At 43.2% G+C, this 16,861-nt stretch overlaps 1 non-coding gene and 1 pseudogene across 1 annotated transcript; both read right to left on the bottom strand.

The window, feature by feature from the left end:
• Window positions 1–1,161: 1,161 nt before the first annotated feature.
• Window positions 1,162–1,300, bottom strand: LOC136462102 (small nucleolar RNA Z247). Its single transcript, XR_010760622.1, has one exon. It is a non-coding gene; the product is annotated as a small nucleolar RNA Z247 (small nucleolar RNA).
• A 759-nt stretch (window positions 1,301–2,059) lies between these two features.
• Window positions 2,060–11,120, bottom strand: LOC136457317 (BTB/POZ domain-containing protein At3g08570-like; annotated as a pseudogene).
• Between the last annotated feature and the right edge of the window lie 5,741 nt (window positions 11,121–16,861).

Below are 16,861 nucleotides of genomic sequence, written 5' to 3'. Positions count from 1 at the left end.
AGATTCTATGCTGAATGCCAACATCCTGAAAATATTGGTGCAGGCGCTGTTACTCCCCACCCCAGTCACTCTGAACACTCAATATTTTCTTGTTCATCATGCGCTCAACATGTTTTTGAAACTGAAGAAAAATGTTTTCAACTTCAGATTTGTGCTTTATGAGGTAGATCCATGTGAATTTACTGTCATCGATAAAAGAAACATAATAGTGGAAACCACTAGAGGATCTAACGGCAGGACCCCATACATCAGTGTGCACAATTTCAAGAGGGGAAGCAGTAACTTTATTCGAATCTGAAAAAGGGAGTTGATGGCTCTTGGCCATTTGACAAGCATTGCAAACAGATGCAACATTATTAGAGGAGACAAGCAAATTATTTTGACTAACAACTCTCTGAACTACTGACAATCCTGGATGTCCTAGGCGATAGTGCCATGTTTCTGCTGTAGGTGTGGCTACATGCAGTGCTTCACTCGACTTGACGCCACTGTTCAACGCTAGGGGATAGAGACCATTCTTGCATCTACCGTGCAGCAAAGGTATCTTGGTGACTCGATCCTTGACAACGAAAAAACGAGGATGAAATTCAAAGAAAACATTGTTGTCACTAGTGAATCGATGAACAGATAAAAGATGCTTGGATGAGGCTGGAGCATGCAAGATGTTTTTGAGTTTCAAAGATCGATGTGGTGCAAAGATTTGCGAGTGACCAACATGAAGGATGGGCATACCTGTGCCTCCAGCAATCTGAATCTGGTCCTTCCCCTGGTACTTCTCACGCACAGCAAGGCGATCAAGATAATTGGTCACATGATCTGTAGCCCCGGTGTCGGAGATCCAGTAGGAGTCCATGGAGTACGATGGGTTGGAGGCGTACGCAGTAGTCTTCTTGTCGTCCTCGTCATAGCGGTACCAGCAGCGCTTGGCCAAGTGCCCCTCCTTGCCACAGATCTGGCATTCAGGCTTGGTGGTGCTGCTACTGGAACTGCTACGCGTGCCACCATTGTTGCGGCCGCCGCCGCCGCCACCGTTGCGCCCGCGCGGTGCACGGCCGCCACCATTGCCGCCACGACCACCACGATTACCTGGACCTCCTCTAGATGCATAGTTGACAGATGATGCGTCTAGCTGAGTCATCGAAGAACGACTAGCTCTACGCATCTCAAAACTGATCAAATGATTGTATACCTCGCTGAGCGTCATGGGGCTTGGCCTGATGGTGATCGATGTGACGAGAGAATCGTAATCTTCATTCAACCCACTAAGGAGATAAGAGATGATCTCATCATCCTGCAGTGGTGAGCCTGATGCAGCAAGGGTGTCGGCGTAGCCTTTCACCCGGTCGAAGTACTCGGACGCCGTCATGCCTTGCTTCTTCAGCGTCGCCAGCTGCATGCGAATTTGCATGAGCCGTGCCCTGGACTGGGCGGAGTACAGGCCATCAAGCGTGGCCTAAGCCTCACGTGCCGTGCTGGCCCTCATCACTTGGCCAAGGACCTCCGGAGAGAGCGACGAATTGATCGCGCTGAGGACGAGTTGATCTTGGAGCAGCCACTGATCGTATGCCGGGTTGGGCACCGTCTTGGCTTTGTCACCTTCTCTAGAGGTGATGGTCTTCTCCGGCACAGGTAAGGTGCCGTCCACGAGGCCAAGCAGCTGCTGGCTCCGTAGATATGGCTTGATCTGAGTCAGCCATAGAAGGTAGTTGTCTCTCGTGAGTTTGATGGTGACGAAGTGGCCAAAGCTCGAGGTGATGTTGGGGAAAGACATGGTGCAGGTAGTAGATGCGGAAGACATGGAGGATCAAAATGGCTCTGTTACCATGTCAAGTTTTGTGTAGTGGAAAGGTTTGGCCAGGAATCGCACACCCTTGGGCGGCGCCTCTATTGCTTTTACATAATGTGCCGGATACACAGCAATAATCCGGAAATACAGAGAGATTACAGGAGGTTGTTGAGAAGAGATTACAACAGAAGATTTGATCTTATCTAAGCCATGCTTATCTACTTGTCTAACATGCATTGACCTCAACTGCATGCCGCTGTCACTGTTCAGTTCTCATCTGATGATGTCAAGCTTTTTGATCAGTCGTACGCGAAGGACGCCTTCTGCCGCCGCCGGCTCTTCCCTTCCGAGCCCTGCGACGAGCACTTCTTCCTCCTCTGCTCCGCCGCCGCCGGCTGGAGCATGGTGATCCGTCCTACAATGCCCCTGGAAAGCGACGCCAGGAACATGCATGTCGAACATCGAGTCACTTGTTTGCACCGACGGGATTAGAAGGTCATCGAGTGATGCCATCTCAAGCTGGAGACCGATCCTTTTCTCGACCTCGATCCTGTACTTTAGACCTGCGTCAACTTCTATTGCCATTCTCAGCATGCCAAATAAGAATGACAAAGTAACTGTTGTGATGTTTTCAGTTGCCAACAGATCGATGAGTGTTTCCACGATCACTCTTTGGTTGTCTCCAACAAGGGGACCAGAGTCCCATACATCGCGTCTCTCGATGCACTTAAGTGATGTTTGAGCATAGTGCACAATAGAGGTACCAATACTCTCTGGCCTCACTCCAGTTCTTCTCATTGCAGCAATCACACGCCGATAGTAGTCAATTCTGAGTGCAGAAAGGTCTTCGACCCACCAGTCCGGGCAATGCATACGCAACTTTCCAGAGCCCCCATCACATTCCAAGTGAGCCAAGCCTGAAACCAGCTGTTCCTTACATGCATTTAACGCAATCAGCATCAACGCACCTATCTACAAGCCCAACTTCCTCTACCATCGGATCGAGTCCATCACATGCACAAAGAACTTCAAGTGATTTATCAAGATTCTTGAACACAATGTCACTCAAGTAAGTCTCTGTCCGAACAATGAGGTTTTCCGCTAGATATTCTTCAGTCATTTCCAAGTACTCTGCAACACACCGGAGATGGGCCACATTTGATGCGGTTATTTCAAAATTACTCCCATAACAGAACTTGGCGGCAAGTTCAAATGCAAAAGCTCCCCCTGGTACATTTACAAGCTCCAGCTTTGAAAGATCTGGATCCTTGGAGTCGCTAACCATTTTCCGTACTCGCCCGCACCGAGAGATTAAAGGGAACTGCAAAACAAGAACAGGGGTAGGATGATTACAATGAAACTTATAACAAGCTTAAAACATTGTTTAGTTCATATAATGCACATGGATAATGCAGAAGGATGTATCAATAACATTTGCTTAATTTAATTTATATATCCTCTCAAAACATAAATTCCAAGCATAACTGACAAAGAAATTCATGTAAAAGTAAATTTCGTAATTTGCCCATTGTTTGCTTACACTTCAGACATTTGAATGAACAGAAATCTGTGTCAGGTCAAAATTTGTAATTTGTTAAGTACCAAGTTGATCTTATTTTTTAACGAAACATGAATTGATACTCAATTTATTTTTCTTCAGAAGTCAATCTCTCTATATTGAAACCGCAGCCAAAAGATGGCCAGGGAGATCGGCCATGTCGCCTCCAAATCCTCGGGCCGCCGGATCTCGACCATTCCACAGGTCGCTATCGTAGCACTGTTCACTCATTGTTCACGACAGGAAGAAGGAGAAATGCTACGCGTACACGAGAAACACACTCAAAAGATTAAGCTAAGCTTTTTCCCTTTCTAGAAAATTTCCATAAAATTCCTAAATAAACTACAGCCACTCTAAAACCTACACAAATATTTCTAACCCCTTCTTCATCATAAAAAAATCCAAAATAATTTTGAAATTCCTCTTATTCGTGTTTTATCGATAAACCAAGAAAGTTTATATCTCATCCATCCTAACTCCGAACCACGTAGTTCTTCCACCAAAAAACTTGTAAAATAAACCGTGCGTATTCAAAAATCCTTTTTCCTAATTTCTCACCCCTTCTTCATCATTAAAAATCTAAAATAATATTTAAATTCCTCTCATTCACGTTTTGCCGATAAACTTAAGAAGTTTATATCTCATCCATCCTAACTTCAAATCCCATAATTCTTCCACACAAAAAAGTCCAAGATAAAACCCTATATATTCAAATCCTTATTCCTAAGGTAGCGACAACCTAGTACAATTTTTTTAAGCGACCGTGCAATGCGAATTTACGGAATTATCAGACACAGATTACTTATTTCACCTTCTTTTATACTTCATCACACTACACACTGTAAACTATGCCAACAATCTTCTTCTGTTAATAGAATAAAATATAAGACATATGACATACGCGAGCACATCATGTCCCATACACAAATACTTGAAATTAAAATACACAAACAAAATAATATACTTGCACTATATGTGGTACATATAGGCTATACACAATCACCGAAATCTACAGTAGCCAAATCCTCAAATTATACATCATCCTTTCATAAAAAAGAAGAAGAAGCAACGAATAGGTCATGGCAACATAAACGGATGACTAAACTGGCTCAAAACGCCTAAACCTACCTCTATCTGCATCCAAAGTCCAAACATTCGATTGTCATGGCATTTCCAAATCACCCACTCCTCTATTGTCAAAAAAAACACCCAATACATACAGTAGTCATAAGACGCTGCTCGCGCGGCAACGCCGTGTTAGAATTGATCTCATCCGTCTTGACCCAACGGTCAAGACGGACCCATTAACCGCGTCCTGATCGGGGACGTCCAGCCAACTACTGACTGGTGGGCCCCCGTCGCACAGTGCCTATAAAGAGGAGGTGGGGCAAACGGCTCAGGGTACGAGGTTCACCGCCGCCACAGCCCCACTATCCTAACCCTAACCCGATCCAGAGGGTGGCACTACCAGCGGTGGGAAGCACCACCGGACCGCCGAAGCTCCACGCCGCCGGGACTCCGCCACCTCTACACCGCCACTGACACCGATGCCATGGACTCCACGAGCTCGTCCACCAAGCCCGACGGTTTGTACCTCTCCCTTTCTCCTCTCTCACTCTCTCTGGATCCATGTGTACTAGAAAGGTTTCATACCGAATGGAAGTCAAAATATCCACTGATCTACTCCTAGTCGACCCAAAAAGTTAACAATGGTATCAGAGCCGGTTTGCAAGGTGTAGGTCACTGCACTGGGCAAAGAAAAGAAAAGAACGAAGCTAGATCCGGTTCGGATCGAAAGAAAAGAAATACAGAGGGTTCATAGAACCCTAAACCCTAATTGGGTGATAGAAAGAAAAAGAAAGAAGGGGATTCAAATTCGATTCGGATTACCCTAAAGAACCCTAAATCTGTGAAAACTCATGGGGAAGAAGAACAGTGAATCGAATCGGCCCTAACCCTAACTTGCCGAAACCCTAACCCTAATTCCAATCCCCGTCCCCAAATTGGATCGGATCCGAGTAGAAAAGAAGAAATACAGAAGGGGAAAAGGGGAAGAAGGAAACCTAGAAGGACTACCTCGCCGTTGTGCAGAACAGCGCGCGGGGAAAAGAGGGCCGAGCCGGGGGCTCTCCTCGCCAGGCTCCGGCCAAAGGGGCGCCGCGGCCAGGCCACTCGACGGCGGCACGCTCACCCGCTGGGGAGCGCGCACACCGGCGAGGGGGCCGGCGACGGCGCCGTTGCTCCAAAGTTTTGGGTTTTTCCTCACTTGGTGGCTGGCTCCGCTGCGCTGCGAAAAGAGAGTGGAGTGAGGCGAAGAGAGAGAGAGGGTCGAAGAGAATGAGCTTAGGGTTTCTCCAGGGGCGCACGGCATCGGGTTTTTAGCCTCCCGAAAATGCAGCTCGGCCGTCGGATCCTGATTGACGGCCAGTATTGTTTCGGGCCGAATAAAGCCTAGGCAGGCAAGAGGAATCCCGGCCCAGGCCTAGGTTGCGGCCTGGGCGCGGAGGAGAGGCGCCGCGAGCGCCACGCGCTGCTGCTGCTGCTGGGCCGCACGCGTGGGCAGGCCTTCGGGCCAAGCAGGCTTCAGGCAGGCGCACCCTCGGGCAGGCCTTCGGGCCGAGCAGGCTTTAGGCAGGCCAGATTACTGTTGCTGCAGGCCGGGCCAGAATGAATAGTAAATGACGTTTTGAAGTGTATTTATTTTCAGAAGCATATTTGAATGAATTTTGATCAATTTGAAGATGTAAATTTCTGGTAAAATTGCACCAACGTGTTAGATTTTCCAGAAAGTAGAAAAGTACAGTAAAATGCTTCTGAAACGTATATAAAGAAATTTTGTCAAGTTTCCGCTGCAAAATTAAAGATGTTATCTTCTTATTAAATTTGAACCAATGGGAGAATTTAATTTGAAGAGCGGTTATAGTTATTCAGTAAATGATGAAAAGTTTATCCTCCAGTTAAAATTAGAATCAGCTGGAAAATTTTAATTGGAGGAATAGTCGGTTGATAGTTAAGATAAATTATAATATTGTTATTTTCTGACCAACGTTGATGATAACAATATTATAAGTTTATTTATGAGTTTAAGTTTAAAGTTAAATTATGGTATTGTTATTTTCTGACCAACGTTGATGATAACAATATTATAATGAGTTTTATGATTAAAGTTTAAATCTCTGATGAATTTTGCATCAAAGTGACCAATTTTCAGAGAATATATAAAGATCAAGGAATGCTCTTAAACTAGAGAAATGTATTTTCATGTTTTTGCTGCAATGAAGTTGATTATCTTCTAATTAAATTCGAACCAATAGGAGAATTTAATTTTGAGGAGCAGTTCTATGTTTTCAAGATTATTGAATTTCTATACGTTAATTCCATTTCTACCCAACGGTGATGTGGAATTAATGTAGAAGAATGATGTTTTATTCTATTTCTGTCCAACGGTGATATAGAATAGAACATAAAGTTTTCAAAGTTTAATGAGCATTATTGTTGAATATTTTTTAGACAAAAGACCTCCATGCTTTCATTCTTGAAGGCAGAAAGAGAAATGAGCTGGGTACTTGTGACTCAGATGATGGAATGCCATTGGTTAAGGGACTGTGTTCTCTTTAAAGAATGGCTTCAAAAGAAAAGAATTCTAGGATATTGATCCAAGAAAAAAGATAGATCAATGAGAGTCTTCATTGAGAAATGTCTTTTATGTACTCTCTGTGGAGAAGAATTTATTTTCAGTTTCACTTATGAGAGTTGTAAAAGTCATATACATGTTTAATTTAACTAACATTGTACTAAACATGTGTGTTGAAAGAATATTCGGATTTATTTCTGAATTTGATAATTGAACACGAGCCAATCCAGGCAATTATGTCCGTTCAAAGGAATATCTCGCATGGCGGGAAAAAGTTTGTGATAGTACCCGCATGGCAGGAAAAGTTTGAGAAAATACCCGCATGACGGGGTAAAGTTGGCATAGTACATATGTTAACCAATCCTACATGGCGGGAGAGTTTGGCATAGTACTTACCCCGCATGGCGGGAGGAGGATGTGATGATTCATATGCTCTAAAGAAATATCCCGCACATGGAGAGAAGTTTGGGATAGCTCTTATGCTATTCTAGTATTTACCGTACACTCTGATTGTGTCATGGTCATAAGTACTCAATGAGTTTGAGAACAAAAGAAAGTTGCATGTGAACCAAAAGATAAGAATGATATGCAAGTGTGACTTGCAGAAGTATTGATAATAATAGACTATGTTGAGTTTTGAAGTGTAATGAGGAAAATGTACTCCCATACGAATTTTGTTTGCATGCTGTAATCATGTGGATGAAGTAAGTAATTAAAGTTTCCTCATTCACAAGAGTTCTGAATGTTTCGAAATTGTGGTAGAAAAGTTCATACCACATTTCGAGGGGGAGAAATGTAAGATTAAGAAAGATACTTCCCCATACTTCAAATAAGCAATGCACACTATGCATTGAATATGCATTGAAGGTAAAAGTGATCTATAAAAGATGAATGTGATCGTTGAGGGAGTAAGACGGTCATAATAATGATACCCCTAAAGTAAAGAAATAGCTATCTATAAAAGATGAATGTGATCGTTGAGGGAGTAAGACGGTCATAATAATGATACCCCTAAAGTAAAGAAATAGCTAAATTCCTAGACCTTTTACAGTTCCGATAGGAAGATAGCATAGTCAGCTAGTATTTATACTGGATGACGCCATATGAGTTTTTTAGCAGATTAAACCCAAAATAAGAAATTTGAAGATACACCATCTTTACTGAAGATAGAGTAATCTGGGGGAGCATGGTATGTAGATACCTAAAGCTTGAATAGAAGTGGGATTACATATCCACTACAGTGTTTTTAGAGCAACAAATTGCTTTATACATGATGATGTTGTATGACATATACAACACCAGATGTTAGCTCTTAAAGAGGATGAATAAGTAAACAAGGATCTTGTGATACAGGAGGCTATAGAACAATTGCCTTTTGGCAATGAAGAGTAACAATAGCCCCATATGCAAGAAGTGCCACGAGGCCCTAGAAGGTCTCAAAGAATAAGAAAATCAAATATTTATGGTGACTAAGAAGTAAAAGTTAAGAAAGAAATTCAAATAGAGAGTGATTCCACCTCATTTGAAGAAGCCATGATAGGCGTTCACTCGTCTAAATGGCAAGAAGCAAAGGAACATAAAATGAAATTGATAAATACCAACGATGTTTGGGACTTAGAAGAAATTCCTAATGGAGCCAAAACAGTAGGCTATAATGGGTCTACAAGACAAAGGTAACTCCAAAGGGAATATAAAAAGATATCAAAAGGGAATATGGAAAGCTATAAAGCGCCACTTGTGGTGAAATGATTTACATAAAGAGAAGGAATAGATTATAATGAATATGCAAGGATTCTTTAAGAATCATAATGGTATTAGTGGCACATTATAATTTACAGTTACATCAGAAGGATGTAAAGACACATTCCTCAACGGGGATTTGTATGGAAAAGTTTACATGACATAACTCAAAGGTTTTGTCATGGAAGGAAAAGAACATAAAGGGATGTTGTCTAAAGAAATCCATTTATGGATTAAAGCAAGTTTCAAGACAGTGGTTCTTGAAGTTTGACAGTACAATAAGAAAGTTTGGGTTTTAAAGAGAATGTAGAGGACAATTGTATTTATGCAAAGTTTAAACATGGAAAATTTATTTTCCTAATCCTGCATGTGGGTAGCACCTTACTCGCTAGTAGTGGTGTTAATCTACTATTGGAGAAGAAGCAGTTCTTGTCCTCAAGCTTCAATGAGAATGGTCTTGGTAAAGCATCATTCATTACAAGAATTGGAACTTACCAAGATAAAAGGAAAAGGGGTATTAGAACTATCTCAAGTGTATACTTAGAGAAGATTCTAAAGAAATAAAGTATATATGTGAATAAACCTACGCCTGTTCCTATAGTCAAGGGTCATAGTTTTTGGAACTTTTAGTATTCCAAGAATAAATGTGAGATCGATCAAAAGGACGTCCTATATGCTTCAGCTGTTGGAAGCTTACTGAATGCTTATAAGCAAGAACTTACCCTAACACAGTTTATGTATCCGGGATGTTTTTGGCAGAAGTCCAGTCCAGATATAGATCACTGGAATGGAGTTGAGAATGTTTTGCAATTGTGCAAAGATTTATAGGCCTCATGATGAGTAAGAAAGAATAAGTACTCTCAAATAGTTATGGGTACAAATATTAAATTTTGGCGAGATGTTTAGTGAAACCCACATAGTAGCTAACACTCGCAGTTGGAGTTTTATTGTGGAAAAGCTCCAAAGAAACAGTTCTAATGTCATCAAAGATGCATACCCATGGTATAGCTTGTTATGAGGCTTAAGGACAGGCGAAGTGGTTAAAAGAACTTACACCCGGAATTGATAATGGTATTCAACAGCAATAACCATTTAAGTAGTTCGCTCCTATAACAACGGTCAAGTGTGCTGCCAAACGCATTGACGTTAAAGTTATACGTTGTGAAGGAGAAAGTCCAGAATCATACTAAAAGTATTGAACATAAAAGTAACAAGCAAGTGCTTGCGGATCCATGTACAAAAGGCTTACCACCTAGTGTGTTTAGAGAACACACAGTCGACATGGGTTTATGGTATAGCCTATGATTTCTGGACAATAAAGGGCCCAAAAGATGAAGAATCTGTTTCAGAACAGAGACGTGTATTGTAGCTGTTAAGTCTATCGGTGATTGACCGTGACGATGAAGCATGCTCTATGCACTAATCCATGATGGAACAAATAAAAGTGAAAGGGATTAAAGTCAAAGTTTAAAGTTAAAGTATGAGTTGAGATCAAGGGGAAGAATATTAGAATTGATCTCATCCGTCTTGACCTAACGGTCAAGACGGACCCCTTGACCGCGTCCTGATCGGGGACATCCAGCCAACTACTGACTGGTGGGCCCCCGTCGCATAGTGCCTATAAAGAGGAGGTGGGGCAAACGGCTTAGGGTACGAGGTTCACCGCCGCCACAGCCCCACTGTCCTAACCCTAACCCGATCTAGAGGGTGGCACTGCCAGCGGCGGGAAACACCACCAGACCACCGAAGCTCCACGCCGCCGGGACTCCGCCACCTCTACGCCGCCACTAACACTGACACCATGGACTCCACGAGCTCGTCCACCAAGCCCGACGGTCTGTACCTCTCCCTTTCTCCTCTCTCACTCTCTCTGGATCCATGTGTACTAGAAAGGTTTCATACCGAATGGAAGTCAAAATACCCACTGATCTACTCCTAGTCGACCCAAAAAGTTAACACGCCGCGCTATTTTTCTAGTCCATTTATGAAATTTTAGCAAGTGACCTATTAAAAAACTATACAAGAACTGTTTGCTCATATCATAACCGCATTTGCTAGGATTGAAGTTTCCAATTATTATGTCCACAAATTATAACAATATTTCGTTTCAGTCTTGGTTATTATGTCAATTTACTCGAAAGTGACATTGCTGTGCAATATTCAAACGTGGTATATATACTCTTCCAAGATGCAGTTGGGATTCAATTTCTTAAAAATGATATTATAGCCAGACTGAACAATTGCCCAACAATGAAGGCAAATAAAAATCTAGGGAAAAGGAAATGGGAAAGAAAGATGCTAGTATGAAGTAAAGCTATTCAAAATAGCTAAACACCTTGTGCAGTAGAAAAGATTGGCCGTCCACTGACACCGTCACATCCCCAGCAACATCCGAAAATATCCTGCGCATTCAGGCAACGTTAAGAAATATTTAGATGCCCAAGATTTTTCATTTGAATTTGCAATGTAAACATAACATAGTGCTTTTAACTCAACTCTGATCAGTCTGATGTACACTCCTAAGAATATGAAGGATTGAAATTGCGTTCTTTTCTCTCACAAATTGAATACCGTAGGTCAACAATTATTCTTTTGTTTACACCTAGAACCTGCTTAACCACCTATTTTGACAGGGAACTTATGTCAACCACTTATACACATATATTCAGCTCTTTATGGTGCAACTCGACCGTGGGAGCAAAGGGATGAGCACCTGATAGTGCCTCCCATGTTTTACAAAATAAAATATACAATAGCAGTCCAAGAAATAGAAATACAAGGCCTTAGTATGAGTACTGATCACACCCGTTCCATGACAATAAAAAGAACCAATCACAACCATTACATGGACACCGAAAAAGCTGATGATCACATTGTAAAATAGCATTACATAGCTCAACGTTGAACAATGCCATAATAGAAGCATAGACAAAGTAAAAAAAAAGAGGCACAATTCTGAAACTTGATGAAACTATGATCCATCCAAAAACTTACATAATAAAACATTAATTGATCAATTATGCTTAATCTGACATCTAATATTCAAGAGCATGGCATCGACTGCAAGGCTTCACAACATGTAATTTAGCTGTGGAGGGCACTTGAGGCTCAATGTATGTCCTGATGGCCATGAGTGCTCGGTGCGCTTCCTTGAGAACACCCATGGATAGTGGGGAGCACTTGCTAGATTTGTGATCAGGCACATAACACTTGAAAGAACTCTGATGGGCCTCCAATGTAAGCCGCTTAAGTGACGTTACATTCTCAACGACATGGCATGTTAGCTCTATCAAGCTCTTAGCTGAGGTGAATCCTAGGATCCTTACATTCTTCATCTTGTGATGGTGCTGTTCTCGCATCCGCCTCAGATATGAGGGATCTGTGTAAACTGAGGCATGCTCCATCTTTTGCTGTGAACCCTAAGATGAAAACAAAGATTTTATAGTGATTGTTCTACCATTTTTTTTGAACGCAATGGCAGGAGCTCTGCCTTTTAATTAAGATAGGGAAAGAAAGTTTATGTACAGGCAAAGACAAACGAGATTAAGGTTTCATCCCCCCACCCCCATACACATGTGAGCTAAACGTGCTCAAGAGCTCTCTTCCTTTGTTGTATGTCTTCCTTTATCCTTGCAGCTACCTACGGCACCGTTTGTATCAAGTTGTCAAAAATTCTTCTATTTCTCTCTTTCCATATATTCCAGAAGGTGTAGATTACTACCCCGTTAAGCCGCCTCCGCTAAGATCTTGGCACTTTCGCCGCCGCGTCTTCCCACCATGACTTAATATGGGTGGGGTCTACCTGGAGCTGCTGTTGCAGTTGAGTGAAGTTTTCCCATGATAGGATTTGACCCCAAACCGCCTTAGCAAAAGGGCAACAAAGGCATAAGTGGAGGCTTGTTTCTAAGGGACCATTGCATAGGACACATTGTTGTTGGTGCGGCCACCCTCTCTTTTGTAGGTTATGTGCCGTTAGAATTTTATCTTGCACTAAGATCCAGGTGAAGATCTTGCATCTGTTCTCCACATACGCTTTCCAAATCAAGTCCATACGGAAGTGGAGTAGTGAACCTCTGAATTGGATTCTGTAGGCCGAGCGGGTGGAGTAATTCCCATCATTGGTCCAACGCCAGGTGATGGTGTCCTGGACGCCCTACTGTAGGTGCACATCCTGTATTCGTATCTAGAGGGATACAAATTCGTCTATGTGGGTAGTCAAGGTGATTTTCCTTCCTAGCTTATGCATCCAATTGTTGTTCCGTAGCTCTTTTTGCACCGTTTGGTTTGTCCTTGAGACTAGCCGGAACAAGTTCGGGGCTAGATACATAGTGTCACACCCAATTTTAAGGATAAAATTGAATGCACAATACCCATGTGTGCCCAGGAATCAGTCACACACACAAGTCGACAAATTATATAAAGTATCATCACGGTGTCTCTTACATCACAAATAATAACATTAAGTAGTCTTACACAACACAGCGGAATAGTAAAGGGATAATACTCTCGTGGAACACCATCACAGGGAAGGTCAACTGGTTGACCACAAGCCTAAAAATCCTCCAGGAAATCCTCATACCCGTTGTCATCTGTTACCCATCCAGAATTTTTATCCAAATCAAGAAAATAAACAAGTGTAAGTACATCCCATACTTAACAAGCTAACATGAGGTTATGAAGCTCAAAAGGATTGACTCTGGTTTACTGCAGTTAGCATTTTTAGTATGACAAGCTTTTATTATAAGATATTATCAAATTATGCTTAAGCTCCCATTTAATCCCATAAGAACAAATATCAGTGTAAAGTGTATCGTATATCATCATAGAACATCTTAAATGAACATCATCAAGTATCCAATTATTCTGTGAGTTTTCCGGGCCGCTCGTGACCGTGAGTACGACTGTTATAATAGTTTGTTACCCTCTGCAGAGGTGGTGCACATTCACCGCGAGTCGTGATCCCCATATGCCTGGGTTAATTACTCCCATGTCACTACCAAGGTGAGTGGGCAGGGTACACTATGAAGCCATTTCATATGTTTCCCTAACAAGTTAGGGCTGCTAGGTTTCCTTGGCAGGCAGATGTAGAACCCCCCCTTTCCTATGGTACATATCCATCGCGGCTATACTCATAGGAACAGAGGCAGCCCTATACCCAACGTGGCGAGCCCCATTTGCGCCAAAAAGGTAACCTCTAACTAGCTAGAAAAGATCCTATTACTGAACTAAAGTTAGAGCCATATGACTCTTCCGGTTGCACTGTCAATCCCAGCTTTTGCCGACAGATAAGTCCTTATGGAGAGCTGGGAGCAACATGAACAAAGGTCATTTGCACCTTTGCCCTATGGAACAGTTGTTATAAATCATGTTAAACTCTTAGTTCCATAGTATCATTCATCATCATGTATATCAAGTTCAGTTAGAGCACTAGCAATCTACCCATATGCATTTAACCCATAGGAGACAAGGCACAGGATAAACAATCACTAGGTTGTCCTTACGGGTATCAAAATTAGACATATGCAAATGAGTAATTGATTAAAGTGATATAGGATATCAAGGTAGGCCCATGCTATACTTGCCTTGGTTCACAAACTCGTGCTGGTCCTGCTGGTCGTCGAAGAGTTCTTAGTCTCCAACGTTCTCCTCACCATCTAAACGCAACCAACACGGCAACATACAACATTCCAAAAGCATTCATGCAAAGCAAACATTCCTATCATTAGAACAGTACACCAATAGTATTGAAATCAAGATAAAATGTTTGTAAACATAATCTACATTTCGCTACGATCACGTCAACGCAAAGTTCACGAAAAACAAAGCTAAAATGTGAAAGTTATGATTTAAACGGGTTTTCCTATAGCCATATATTTAATTAAATCTAATCATGAAATTAAAAAGTTCCAAACTTGACTAACAGTAGTTCCAACATGTAGCTTATGAAATTACGAAGCTAACGTGATTTGAATGGATCAATTCGGAGCTAAAACGACAATTTTATAAGCGAAACAGTTCAAATGGCATTTCTGTAAATACTGAAAATGTATTTTTTGACTTAAGCCGTGAAGTTTACGTTTTCCAAACGAGAATGCGCATTCGGGGAACTACGCCTTGGACTGTGGGTTAGGACTTAGAAAAGTCTAGGGTCTCTTTTGCAAATCAGCCACGTGAAGGGGTATCGGAAGATCTCGGCCGTCGGATCATGGATGGAGGGCTCGGATTAGACCTAGGGAGGGAGAGAGAAGGATTCCGGCTGGCACAGTAGTAGCCGCGGCGGCGCTCCATTGCTGGCGATGAGAAACACATCGGCGAGCTCGGTTACTGGCCTACGGTCCACGGTTTGCCCAGCCGATGACACCAGGGAAGAGAGGGGGGTGCGGCGAACTCGCCTGGGCCGAGAGAGTGGTCGGAGGGTGCGGCTGAGGCAGAGGGCACCATGGCTAGCGGCTGAAAGCTCACGGACACACACAAAACAAGGTCTACGGCCTATGAAATGGGAAATAAGTTGCACGGGGAGAGAGAGGAGATCACGGTGAAGCTCACAGCGGGGAGAACGGGGTCGACGGCGGCTTGGAGTCGGCAATTCGCACAGAGGCGGGCGATGAATTCTGGTGACCTCAGAGCGACGGTTGCAGGGGCTTCCTCGGTGCGGGCGAGCATGAAGAAGAGAGCAGTGAGCAGCAGGGTGCGCAGGGGGGGGGTCACGGCTTCCATTTGTAGCGGTCGAGGCGCGAGGGGGGCGCTCCCACGATGCGCAGCGAAACATGGGTGCGGCGGTTGTTGCAGCGGCAGTTCCACGGGGGTGCGGGAGGTGGAGGATGGCGCTGACAGGTGGGGTCGGGCTGGCAGCTGCTGAGCACGGGGAAGGCGCGGCGGTTGCTGGCGCGTAGTTGGGCTGGTGGGTCTTGCTGGGCCGAGCGGCCAAGGCATGCGGCATGGGCTGGCGGTTGGCGCAGAGGAGAAGGTCAGCGGCTGAAGGAGCTAGGCCAAACAGGTCGAAATGAGAGAGGAGGATGGAGTGAGAAGGATTTTCCCTTTTTTTCCAAATAGATTTCCAAAATCACTTTCAAATAGATTTTGAATTCATTTGAACTTTGAATCAAGACCAATCATCACAAAAATAAATATGTAGCGGCATGATTGCACATACATATTGCTACTTTACGATAAATTTTAAATTCATAAGAAATTTATTTATTTATTTATTTATTTCTACATTTCATGAGCACAAAATATAGAATTAAATCATTTAAACCTATTTTCCAAAAGAGGCAAATTTTAGGGTGTTACACTTAGGAGCCTGTCCATCGAGCCAGCTGTGGTGCCAAAACTTAGTCTTTGCACCATCCCTCAAAGGTATAATGATTGAGGAGTTGAAGAGGAGGCGGTCATCATTAGAACATGGGAGCTCCGAGCCACTCCAAGGCTTGGAATCGTCCACCCATTCTTGCCAAAGCCATCGCAACCAGAGAGCTCGCCCAAATCTCTCCTAGGCCAGGGACGCCTAAACCACCAAGGTCTTTTGGTCTGGTAACTGTCTGACCAGTTAACTAGGCAGTGCCCACCATTTGCATTCTCCTCCCCCTTCCACAAGAAAGATCTCCTTATTTTGTCGATCTTCTTCTTTGCCCAAGCAGCAAGAGGAAACACTGTCAGGTGGTAGGTTGGCATGGAGGAGAGGACAGAGGTTACAAGAGTGAGGTGTCCTGCTTTGTTTAGCCATCTTCCTTTCCATTTGGGTAGCATGTGCCCAATTCGGTCTATGAGAGGTTGCACATGGATCCTTTATAGTGATCTAATGTGGAGTTGGAGCCCCAAATATTTGCATGGGAAGCCCCCTCTAGTACCGGTGAAAGGTGACAGTACTTGGTCTAGGTCGACGTTCGCACAACCGATTGGATGCATAGAGCTCTTCTGTAGATTAATATGGAGTCCCGAGAATGTCCCAAAAGCCTACAGGATGGTTTTGACCGCTTCTACATCGTCTTTTGTGGGGCTGATGAAAATGGCAGCATCATCTGCATGCATTGATGTTCTCCATTTAGCCGCCATGATTGGTAAGGGGGTGAGTATCCCCTGCTGAGTTGCTAGGTCAAGCAGACGTTGAAGCGGGTCCATAGCTAGGATGAATAGCATCGAT

Source organism: Miscanthus floridulus, chromosome 6 (assembly GCF_019320115.1).
Source record: "Miscanthus floridulus cultivar M001 chromosome 6, ASM1932011v1, whole genome shotgun sequence".
Classification (NCBI taxonomy): Eukaryota; Viridiplantae; Streptophyta; class Magnoliopsida; order Poales; family Poaceae; genus Miscanthus; species Miscanthus floridulus.
This window is presented reverse-complemented; position numbering and strand designations above follow the sequence as displayed.